The sequence below is a fragment of the Bombus affinis genome, chromosome 7 (genome assembly GCF_024516045.1).
Source record: "Bombus affinis isolate iyBomAffi1 chromosome 7, iyBomAffi1.2, whole genome shotgun sequence".
NCBI classification, from domain to species: Eukaryota; Metazoa; Arthropoda; class Insecta; order Hymenoptera; family Apidae; genus Bombus; species Bombus affinis.
Genome location: NC_066350.1, coordinates 3,707,716 through 3,720,568, shown reverse-complemented (window position 1 = coordinate 3,720,568; position 12,853 = coordinate 3,707,716). Strand labels below are relative to the sequence as shown.

At 38.2% G+C, this 12,853-nt stretch overlaps 1 protein-coding gene and 1 long non-coding RNA gene across 2 annotated transcripts in view; one reads left to right on the top strand and one right to left on the bottom strand.

Annotated features, from left to right (window-relative positions):
* The window catches only part of LOC126918495 (40S ribosomal protein S27), a 374,817-nt gene that overhangs the window by 67,882 nt on the left and 294,082 nt on the right, over window positions 1-12,853 (bottom strand). The window lies entirely within an intron of this gene.
* LOC126918499 (uncharacterized) lies at window positions 2,818-3,228 on the top strand. Its single transcript, XR_007711349.1, has 2 exons — window positions 2,818-2,851; window positions 2,989-3,228. It is a non-coding gene; the product is annotated as an uncharacterized LOC126918499 (long non-coding RNA).

Below are 12,853 nucleotides of genomic sequence, written 5' to 3'. Positions count from 1 at the left end.
TAGCATTACGTTATAGCGTATAACGTTAGATGGTATAACCTTATATCTTGTAACGTTATATAGTATTACGATATAACGTATACGTTATATACTATTACTATAAAACGTGTAACGTTATATAGTATTACGTTATAACGTATAACGTTATATAATATTACTATACAACGTGTAACGTTATATAGTATTACGTTATAACGTATAACGTTATATAGTATAACGTTATATCTTGTAACGATATATAGTATTACGATATAACGTATAACGTTATATACTAGTACTATACAACGTGCAACCCTCTATAGTATTACGTTATAACGTGTGTCGTTATATACTATTACGATATAACATATAACGTTATATAGGATTACGTTATAACGTATAACGTTATATACTATTACGTTATAACGTATAACGTTATATGGTATTACGTTATAGTGTATAACGTTACATAGTATTACGTTATAACTTACAACGTTATATAGTGTAACGTTATATAGTATTACTTTATATCGTACAACGTTATACACTATTACGATATAACGTATAACATTGTATACTGTTACTATACAACGTGTAACGTTATACAGTATTACGTTATAACGTATAACGTTATATAGAATAACCTTATAACGTATAACGATATATACTATTACGTTATAACGTATAACGTTATATACTATTACTATACAACGTGTAACGTTATATAGTAATACGTTATAACGTATAACGTTATATAGTATTTCGTTATAACGTATAACGTTATGTAGTATTACGTTATAGAGTACAGCGTTATATAGTATAACGTTATAACGCATAACGTTATATAGTATTACGTTATAACGTATAACGTTATATAGAATTACGTTATAACGTATGACATTATATACTATTACGTTTTAACGTATAACGTTATATACTATTACTATACAACGTGTAACGTTATATAGTATTACGTTATAACGTGTGACGTTACATACTATTAACATTATAACATATTACATTATTAACATTATTACATTATTACCTTATAACATATTAACATTATAACATTATTAACATATAACATTATATACTACTACTATACATCGTGTAACTTTATATAGCATTACGTTATAACGTATGACGTTACATAATATTACTATATACCGTATAACATTATATACTAATACTATACAACGTATAACGTTATACAGTATTACGTTACAACGTGTGACGTTATGTAGTATTACGATATATCGTATAACGTTATATACTATTACATTATAACGTATAACGTTATATGCTATCACGTTATATCTTGTAACGATATATAGTATTACGATATAACGTATAACGTTATATACTATTACTATACAACGTGTAACGTTAAATACTATTGCTATACAACGTGTAACGTTATATAGTATTACTTTATATCGTACAACGTTACATAGTACAACGTTATATCGTATAACGTTATATAGAATTACGTCATAACGTTTGACGTTATATAGTATTACGTTATAACGTATAACGTTATATAGTATTACGTTATAACGTATAACGTTATATAATATTACGTTATACCGTATAACGTTATATAGAATAACGTTATAACGTGTGACGTTATATACTACTACTATACAACATTCAAAGTTATATAGTATAACGTTATATCGTGTAACGTTATGTAGTGTAACGTTATAACGTATAACGTTATGTACTATTACGTTTTAACGTAGAGCGTTATATAATATTACGATATAACGTATGACGTAATATACTATTACTATACAACATGCAACGTTATATAGTATAACGTTATATCGTGTAACGTTATATAGTATTACTTTATATCTTACAACGTTACATGGTGTAACGTTATAACGTATAACGCTATATAGTATTACGTTATAGTGTATAACGTTATATAGTATTACGTTATAACTTACAACGTTATATAGTGTATCGTTATATCGTGTAACGTTATATAGTATTTGTCACGTCCCGCGTTCCGCACGTGACGCCACGAACCAATAACTTATGAATAATTAAACACGACCAATAATAATATATTAACTAATAACTAACCAATCAAAATAAAAAGAATTATACGACAGACAATCAAAATGAAATAAATGAATCAATAAGAAGAAACACTACAACCAATCAGCAATGACATATAAAATACAAATAAAATGAAATAATTAAATGAACCAATAAATAACACGACACGACGCCAACGAAGGTGCCACTGTGCCTATTTGGATGGAAAACCGCCACTTCAGCATCATCCCTCGCACATATTCACACACGCACGTCGATCACGTCATCTCGTACCATTCACATATCTTCTTCCTCTTGCGCTAAAACAAATTCACAAGTTTAAGGAAACAAACAACATGCGAAACGAGACAGAATACTAAAAACACACTCACACGGTTCGCACAGGCGCGGACGCTTTTGTGTCCATGACGCAACATAACCTGTAATCATCAAACTCCACGTTCTCTCATGAAAACTCTAAAAACCTGCAACATTGCGATTCCCACCGGAACGAACTGTCACGTGACTGTCATCCCATTGGGGATGTCATTATAAAAAGCGTAGCGACACAATTCAAATCGGAGTAATCGTTACCAGTTGAATAAAAGAGTAAGAGAGTAATTGTTAGCGGTTCGGGAGAATTTAGCGAAAAATAAAGAAGAGTCAGATTAATTGTTAGCGTTAGCGTTAGCGATTAATTGTTAGTGGTTCAGTTAGAACAATCAGAGTAATTGTGAAAAGAGAGTAACTGCCATTAGTTGGTTCAGTTAGAATATAGTCAGAGAAATTGTTAGCGTTCGGGAGAATTTAACGAAATTAAAGAAGAGTAATTCAGTTAGAATAAAGAAATAGGATAGAGCAATTGTGATTAGTTGGTTCAGTAGAATTTAGCGAAAATAGAATAGAGTAATTGTTAGCGTCCGGGAGAATTTAACGAAATTAAAAAGGAGTAATTGTGATCAGTTGATTCAGTTAGAATAAAGAAATAGAATAGAGTAATTGTGATTAGTTGGTTCAGTAGAATAATTTAGTTAAGATAAAGAAGAATAATTGTTAGTGGTTCAGTTAGAATAAGAGAATAATGGGAATAATTGATATTAGTTGAATCGGTTCGCTTCGGTAGAATAAGCAGATAATTGGTATTAGTCGTTCAATTGAATTTGAGTGAGTCTGATATCAGTTCGTTCAGTTGATTTAATTAGAATTTAAGTTAGGATTAGAGAATAATTGTTCGTTCCAGTTCGAGTTTAAGAATTACGAGATATAAATGTTATTAGTCAGATCGAATTATAAAATAATTGTTATTAGTCAGTTAGAATTAAAACAATAGTTGGCTCAAGTTTTTGTGTTAGAATTTCGAATTGTTAAACATGTCAGACACACTGTTGTTTACACCGTTCAAATTAAATAAAGATTAAAACGAAAAATTATAGAAGTGTCGATCTTTGTAAAACCGGAATCACCCCAGCGGCCTGCCCGTTCATCAGCGGAGGCCAACGTCAGGTGAGTCAACTTTAATTATTATTATTAATTAATAATTAAAATAATAAATAATATCAATGATTAGTATAATTCGTCATTAATTCCGCCAGTAATAATTATTTATAATATAATTGTTTATTCCAAACAATCCTCTCCCGTGCTAGTATTCCTGCACATAGCAGGTTAGCCGAAACGTGGAGATTGTTGACCAGTGGCCTAAACTCCGATCAACGCTACATAATCTAACAAGAAATATCTAATTGAAACAGTCCTTAGACTGTTTCTGGTGGCAGCGACTACTACATTGTTTAAAATTTCAAAATTTGGATAGCGAAACGTAACAATTACTTTATATCGTACAACGTTACATAGTATAACGTTATAACGTATGACGTTATATAGTATTACGTTATAACGTATAACGTTATATATTATTACGTTATATCGTGTAACGTTATATAATGTTACGTTATAACGTATAACGTTATATAGAATTACGTTATAACGTATGACGTTATATACTATTACGATAGAATGTATAACGTTATATAGTATTACGTTATAACGTCTAACGTTTTATACTATTACGTTATAACGTATATCGTTATAAACTATTACGATATAACGTATAACGTTATCTAGTATAACGGTAAAACGTATAACGTTATATAGTCATAGCGTATAACGTTATATACTATTACGTTATAACGTATAACGTTATATAGAATTACGTCATAACGTATGACGTTATATAGTATTACGTTATAACGTATAACGTTATATAGAATTACGTCATAACGTATGACGTTACATAGAATTACGGTATAACGTATAACGTTATATAGAATTACGTCATAACGTATAACGTTATATAGAATTACGTCATAACGTATAACGTTATATAGTATTACTATATAACGTGTAACGTTATATGGTATTACGATATAACGTATGACGTAATATACTATTACTATACAATATGCAACGTTATATAGTATAACGTTATATCGTGTAAAGTTATATAGTGTTACGATATGACTATGTCGTTATATACTATTACGTTATAACGTAGAACGTCATATACTATTACGATATAACGTATAGGGTTATATACCACTACTATATACCGTATAACATTATATACTATTACTATACAACGTGCGACCCTCTATAGTATTACGTTATAACGTGTGACGTTATATACTATTACGATATAACGTATAACGTTATATAGGATTACGTTATAACGTATAACGTTATATACTATTACGTTATAACGTATAACGTTATATGGTATTACGTTATAGTGTATAACGTTATATAGTATTACGTTATAACTTATAACGTTATATAGTGTAACGTTATAGCGTGTAACGTTATATAGTATTACTTTATATCGTACTACGTTATATACTATTACGTTATAACGTATAACGATATATACTATTACTATACAACGTGTAACGTTATATAGTATTACGTTATAACGTATAAAGTTATATAGTCTAACGTTATATCGTGTAACGTCATATAGTATTACGATATATCGTATAATGTTATACACTATTACGATATAACGTATAACATTGTATACTGTTACTATACAACGTGTAACGTTATACAGTATTACGTTATAACGTATAACGTTATATAGTATTTCGTTATAACGTATAACGTTATATAGTATTACGTTATAGCGTACAACGTAATACAGTATAACGTTATAACGCATAACGTTATATAGTATTACGTTATAACGTATAACGTTATATAGAATTACGTTATAACGTATGACATTATATACTATTACGTTTTAACGTATAACGTTATATACTATTACTATACAACGTGTAACGTTATATAGTACTACGTTATAACGTGTGACGTTACATACTATTAACATTATAACATATTACATTATTAACATTATTACATTATTACCTTATAACATATTAACATTATAACATTATTAACATATAACATTATATACTACTACTATACATCGTGTAACTTTATATAGCATTACGTTATAACGTATAATGTTACATAGTTTAACTTTATAAAGTATGACCTAAAATACTATTACTATACAACATGGAACGATATATAGTATAACGTTATATCGTGTAGCGTTATATACTATTACTATACAACGCGTAACGTATTATAGTATTACACTATAACGTATAACGTTTTACACTATTACGACATAACGTATGACGTTATATACTATTACGTTATAACGTATAACGTTATATAGTATAACGTTATATCGTGTAACGTTATATAGTATTATCATGTATCGTATAGCGTTTATACTATTACTATACAACGTGTATCGTTATATATTATTACGTTATACCGTATAACGATATATAGTATTGCGTTACAACGTATTACGTTTTATAGTATTACCTTATAACGTATAACGTTATATAATATTACTATACAGCGTGTAACGTTATATACTATTACGATATAACGCATAACGTTAGATATTATTATTATACAACGTGTAACGATATATATTATTACGTTATAACGTACAACGTTATATAGTACTACGTTATAACGTATGACGTAACATAAGATTACTATATACCGTATAACATTATATACTAATACTACACAATGTGTAACATTATATAGCATTACGTTATAACGTATGACGTTACATAATATTACTATATACTGTATAACAATATACTAATACTATACAACGTATAACGTTACATAGTATTACGTTACAACGTGTAACGTTATGTAGTATTACGATATATCGTATAACGTTATATACTATTACGTTATAACGTATAACGTTATATGCTATCACGTTATAACGTATGACGTTATATAGTACTACGTTACAACGTATGATGTTACATAATATTACTATAAACCGTATAACACTATATACTATTACTATACAACGTGTAACGTTATGTAGTATTACGATATATCGTATAACGTTACATACTATTACGTTATAACTTATAACGTTATATGCTATCACGTTATAACGTATGACGTTATATAGTACTACGTTACAACGTATGATGTTACATAATATTACTATAAACCGTATAACACTATATACTATTACTATACAACGTGTAACGTTATATACTATTACTATACCACGTGTAACGTTATAGAGCATTACGTTATAACGTATGACGTTACATAATTTTACTATATACCGTATAACATTATATACTATTACTATGCAACGTGTAACGTTGTATAGTATTACATTATAACTTATAACGTTATACACTATTACGATATAACGTCTAACGTTATATACTATTACGCTATAACGTAAAACGTTATATACTATTCCGATTTAACGTATAACGCTTTATACTGTTACTATACAACATTTAACGTTTGTATAGTATTACGGTATAACGTATTACGTTATACACTATTACGTTATAACAGATAACGTTATTTACTATCACGATATAACGTATAACGATATATACTATTACTATACAGCGTGTAACTTTATATAGTATTACGTTATAACGTATAACGTTATATAATACTACGTTATAACGTACAACGTATATATTATTATATACGTATATACTATATAACGTACAACGTTATATAGTATAACGTTATAACATATAACGTTATATACTATTACTATATAACGTATAACATTGTATAATGTCACTATACAACGTGTAACGTTATATAGTATTACGATATATCGTATAACGTTGTATACTATTACGTTATAACGTATAACGTTATATACTATTACTATACAACGTGTAACGTTTTATAGTATTACATTATAACTTATAACGTTATACACTATTACGATATAACGTCTAACGTTATATACTATTACGCTATAACGTAAAACGTTATATGCTATTACGATATAACGTATAACGTTAGATATTATTATTATACAACGTGTAACGATATATATTATTACGTTATAACGTACAACGTTATATAATACTACGTTATAACGTATGACGTTACATAATTTTACTATATACCGTATAACATTATATACTATCACTATACAACGTATAATGTTTCTTTTTTTTTTTTGCGTGGGGATGGGAAAATGCTATTACGCATGCCCAGTGACCCGCATCACTGGGTTATGTGGGAGTCGGTCGGATGTGGTTGCCATACCCACTAAAAACCCCTCCTCCTTCTTCCTCCGCTTTGAGGGCAGACAACCCCGTTAAAACCTGTCGGCAGTCATCAGGGTTGTCTTTTCGTGCCCCGTTGTATCTACTTCTTCGGGCAGTTACTGCTGATGTCGTGCTCTCAGCCAGTTCAGAATACTGGGCTGATCTCCTTCTGCGGTTTTTCGTTGTTTCGTATTCTTGCCCTCATTGCTCCGCGTAGTTGTTGTTTCGCTCGTTCTCCTCGTTGCCTCTTCCCAGGCCCTCGCTGTCACCCTCCTGTGACACATGACGATCTTGCAGAATTGCCTGAATTTATTCCAGCTCTCGTTCTTGGCGGTCACCGTGGCGATCAGATTGCCCACGTCTATCTTCCCACCCAGAGCGTTCTCCAGCTCGATTCTTCTGTCCGTCCATTTCGGGCATGCGAAGAGGGCGTGCTCTGTATCGTCGTTCGGGTCTCCACAGTCGAGACAGTTGCTGTCGCTGTCCTTGCCAATCCTTTTCCTATAGACACCGAAGCTCCCATGCCCGGTTAGCAGCTGCATGGTGTGGTGATCGATGTCCATCCTCTTTTTGGTAAATAGCAGCGCATTCGGTATTAATTTCTTTGTGATATTCTCCTTTTTGTAGTTGTTCCACTCCTTCTGCCAGTCCTCTTGTGCCTTCTTGCGAATCGCCTCCAGTTCCTCCTTCAGCTTGCAGTCGTCATCCGTGCCACTCCTGGACCCATGGATCTTGTTCCTCTCGTAGGTCTCTCCGAGCATCTTTATCTTTATGTAAATCGAGAGATTCCCGGTCAACACGCAAAGTGCCGCGTGGGAGACGGTACGGTATGCCGTCGTTGTTATGCATAGGGCCGTTCGTTGTGCACGTTTCAGCTTTTTCCTGTTCTTATCGGTATTCGCTGCTCTAGCCCACACCGGTGCTCCGTAAGTTACGATGGACTCCCACACATTGTAGTAGAGCCTACGAGCCAAGCTGGGCGGCCCGTTGATATTGGGTAGTATTCCCCTAAGGGCTCCTATTAACTTGTCGGCTCTATTACACACCATCTCAATATGCGCACCGAACCTCCGACTGGAGTCGATGACGATTCCGAGAAACTTGATACGATCGACCGTTTCAATGTCCGAGGAGTCCAGCCTGAGTTTCACCACTCTCGGCACTCGCATACTTGTGATGAGCAAGACTTCCGTCTTTTCTCTCGCCAGAGTGAGCCCGACACTCGTGCACCAATCGTTGGCGATCCTTAGCATCGTGTTGACCTTGGCGGAGGCCTCTTCGTTCCTCCCGACGGCACATGTGATGGCCAGATCATCCGCGAAGGCGGTTGCTCTGACCATTGGCATGTTGTCGAGTCTCTCGAGCAACCGGTCGTATACCAAGTTCCACAGGAATGGTCCGAGGATGGATCCCTGCGGAACTCCCGCTGCCACCTCGTGCTCCACCGTGCCGTGCTGGTTGCTCACGATGATCTTCCTTCCAGCTAGGTAACCGCCGATTACCCTTTTGACCTTCCATGGCAGCTTCCTCTTGTCAAATTCCTCGTATATGCTCTTCCAGCTGAGCGAATTGAAGGCATTGCTAATGTCCAGGGTGATCATCACGCATATTACCTTCTTCTGTTTGCAGATGTTGGCAAACTTCATCACCTGCATGATGGCATCTACCGTACTCCTCTTCTTTCTGAAGCCATATTGCCTCCGATGGAACGGGTCCATTCCGATGCATCTCTCGATGATCTTCTTAAAGCATTTTTCCCAGATCTTGCTCATGGTTGGGAGTATGCTTATCGGCCGGTACGCGTTAGGGAGATTGGGATCCTTTCCCGGTTTCCTTAGCAGTATTACTCTGGCCGTCTTCCAGCAGTCTGGGATCCTTCCTGATTCGGTGATGCCGTTGAACGCCCTTGTCACGAGCTCGCTCCTGCGACTCGCTATCAGCTTCGCGATCTCGCCCGGCACGCCATCGACTCCTGCAGCCTTCTTGGAGTTCATTCTTCCGGCGGCATCGACGACATCGCCTTCGCCGATGGCGACGCTGAGGTTGATATCTCCTTCTTCTTCGGTCTCTGCCTCTTCGTGGCCCTCATGATGGGGGGGGGGGGGGGGTCCGTGTCCCAAGGTGAATAGCCTCTGTAGGACTGCCTTCACCATGTCGATCGGCATGTCGTTGGTTGGTCCCTTGCTTTTACATCTCTTCATGACCGTGCGATAGGGTTTGCCCCAAGGGTCGCTCTCCAGTATCTTGCAGTATTCTGCCCAAGCTGTTTTTTTGCTGCGGGCGATTTCATTTTTTAACTGCCTTTGGATTTCCTTGTAGGCGTTGACGAGGGGCTCGGTGTTGCCGGCATTCTTCTTCCTTTCTCTCGTCACCTTCCTGAGCGCTTTGTGCGTCTGCGCTCTAAGTTCCGCGATCGTCGGGTTCCATCAGTAGTTCGCGTACTTGCGGCTCGTCGCACAGTTCGACTTCCTTAGCATCCCTTCGCACGTACCTTCGATGCTCTTTTGCAAGGGCTCGGCCCCATCCGCTCCGATAGCCGCGTTGAGGTCCTCCTTCTTCAATGTGTCGTCGAATCTGCTCAGGAACTCCTCCGGCGACGTGTCCTTGGTCACGTACCTGTAGAACTTCGATACGGTCCGGGTCTTCCTCGCCTTAAACCTGTGGAGCACGTACAGATGATCCGAGGCCGAGTATTTGTCCAAGACCGCGCTTCCGGCGTGTATATCGCTGACCTTGTTTGATACGCTTATTATGTCGGGGAAGCTCGTCTTCCCGTTCATGAAGAAGGTGTACTTTTCCTTGAGCCTCACTGGAAACACCCGGTGGCCGCTTAGTGCCTCCATTAAGACTCTCCCTCTCTTGTCTGTGGTCGATCCTCCCCAACAGGTTGACTTTGCGTTGAAGTCTCCGGCCACGACGACCTTGTCGTGTCTTCTAGCAACGCTCTTCGTCATAGTTGACAGCGTGTCTATGTACTTGGAGTATGCTAGTTTACTTATGTTGGGCGAACAGTATCCGCTGAAGCAGAAGACGTCGCCGACGCGGACGCCCACTATCCCGTCGCTCTTGACCTCTGTTGTTTCATCAGGCAGTTTGCCATTGAGTAGTGTGACCCATATCGAGGCGTCTCCTTTGGTGTCATTAAACCAGTGCGGTAGCTGCCTGTTCGGCTCGGATATTATTATTAAATCCAGCCTAAGTTCGATCGCGCTTTGGTGCATCATGTTCTGTGCCAGCTTGCATCTGTTGAGGTTTATCTGCAGTATCCTCATTTATTCGCTTTCAACCGCCTTCTATATTCTGGACAAGCCAGGGATCCGATTACGTGGTCAAATTTCACACCTTTCTCCTTGCTGCAGATGGAGCAGCAGGGTGCGTTGACACAGGCAGCTATCGTGTGGTCTTTGGCTCCACACTTCCTGCAAATCTCCTTTCCAGGGCTTAACGCCGTGCATTTGTTCGCGATATGCCCGAACATGTGACATCTGAAGCACTTTACCACATTGGGTAGTGCCTTTATCGAGGCTATCGTCAAGCCGGTTCTGATCTTCCGGCTCGCCCCCTCTTTGGCCAGATAGGCTTTCGGCATCGTCACTATTGCCGATTGGGTGCCCCACGGCGCCATTCTTAGGGTTTTTACTTCGACCTCGGTGATGTCGCTTATGCATAGTTGCATTACTATCTCCCTGGCTAGTTCTTCCTTGCCTACGAGCGGGTCTATATCCCTGATCTACACGGAGGTCTTGTCGCGCATTGGTAGCGCTCTCACCTTGCCTCTTAGCGCCGTGTTCATATCCGCCGCGGTCTTTTTGGCGTTGCTACCTGCTTTCAGCTCGATCAGAATGTCTCCTATTCTGGTCCTTCTAATTCCGCAGCTCTCTTTTAGGGTCTCCCTTGCCCCCATTAAGTCTTTGTAGACCTGGATCCACTCCTTGTCTTGTCCTACTTTGATGAGGATGGCTTCGGGTCTGTTACGTACCCTCTTCGGTCCCTCTGGCCTCTTTGGCTTGTCCAATGCCGCCCTTCCTGCGTTCGCCTTCCTGACCACCGTCGGGGTGTCCGTTCTTTTTCCTCTCCTTCCGCGGACAGGGATCCAGTCTTCCTTTACATCGCTGTCCGTGCAGTCCGTAGTCGCTTTTGCCGAGCTGTTGCCGGCACAGGCTCCTGCGTAGGAGGCCTCCACGGTCGTTGGTCTCTTCCTCTTGGTATCGCCTTTCCCCTCGACGGGCGATATCTCCTTCCTTTTTCCTTCCTTCTCCTCACTCCTCCCGGAGGGGTGGTCATCCTGGTGGCCGTGACTATCCTAGCGTTCCTCTTGAGCCTCATCTCGTCCAACATCGAGTGGAGCTTGATCGCTTTTTTACTGATAGCGTCCCTCCTTTTCTTGATGTCTGTATCCTTCTTGCTCATGAGGTAGATGCATTGGATTTCGCGGAAGACTTCTGTGATGATTTCCGTCATCGCCTTCCATTCGCTCATTTTGATGACGATACTGTCCTCGTCATTGCATTTGGTCTCGGCCGTTGCTCTGTTCGCCATGGCCTTCCTCCTGAGACATTCCCTTGGTGCCGCCGCTTCGCTGCCGCTGTCCGACATTTCCGCCGGCGTGTCTAGCTCCGAGGTGCTGGCTGCTTCGTCCCTCGTTGCCATCGGCTGGCTCCTGGCCAGGCTTCTCGTTGTCTTGCAGGCGCCCTCCTCCACTGGGGACTTCCTCATATATCTGGTGATCTTGTCACCTTTCAAGATTTCTTCCTTGGCGATTCGGGTCGCCTTTTCGGTGGCTGGTGTCTTTTCCTTGAATGCTTGCATTGGCACCTCGACATCCTCGATGATTCCCGCGATGTCTTCATCAAATTCGAGGTATCTTCTTGTGGTTACCTTGCACCTCTTATCTTCTGTGACAACTGCGGGTGTTTCTTGGTCCCCGGTCGTGTTTGCCGAACGAACTGAGGCCCTGGGAGCGACCTTCCCCTCGCCGTTCGTCCAGTCGTTGGGTGACCATCGGGTCGAGCCTGGGACGCTACTCGAATCCCCGACGGGGCCTGGAAGCTCCGAAACCCCTTGAGCCGTAAGTTTACTTACCTTATAGTACTTGTCCATATTCTATTTTGTATGTTATATATACATATATATTTATATGTATATACGAAATGGATGTCCTTCGACGTAGCCGGTCGTCG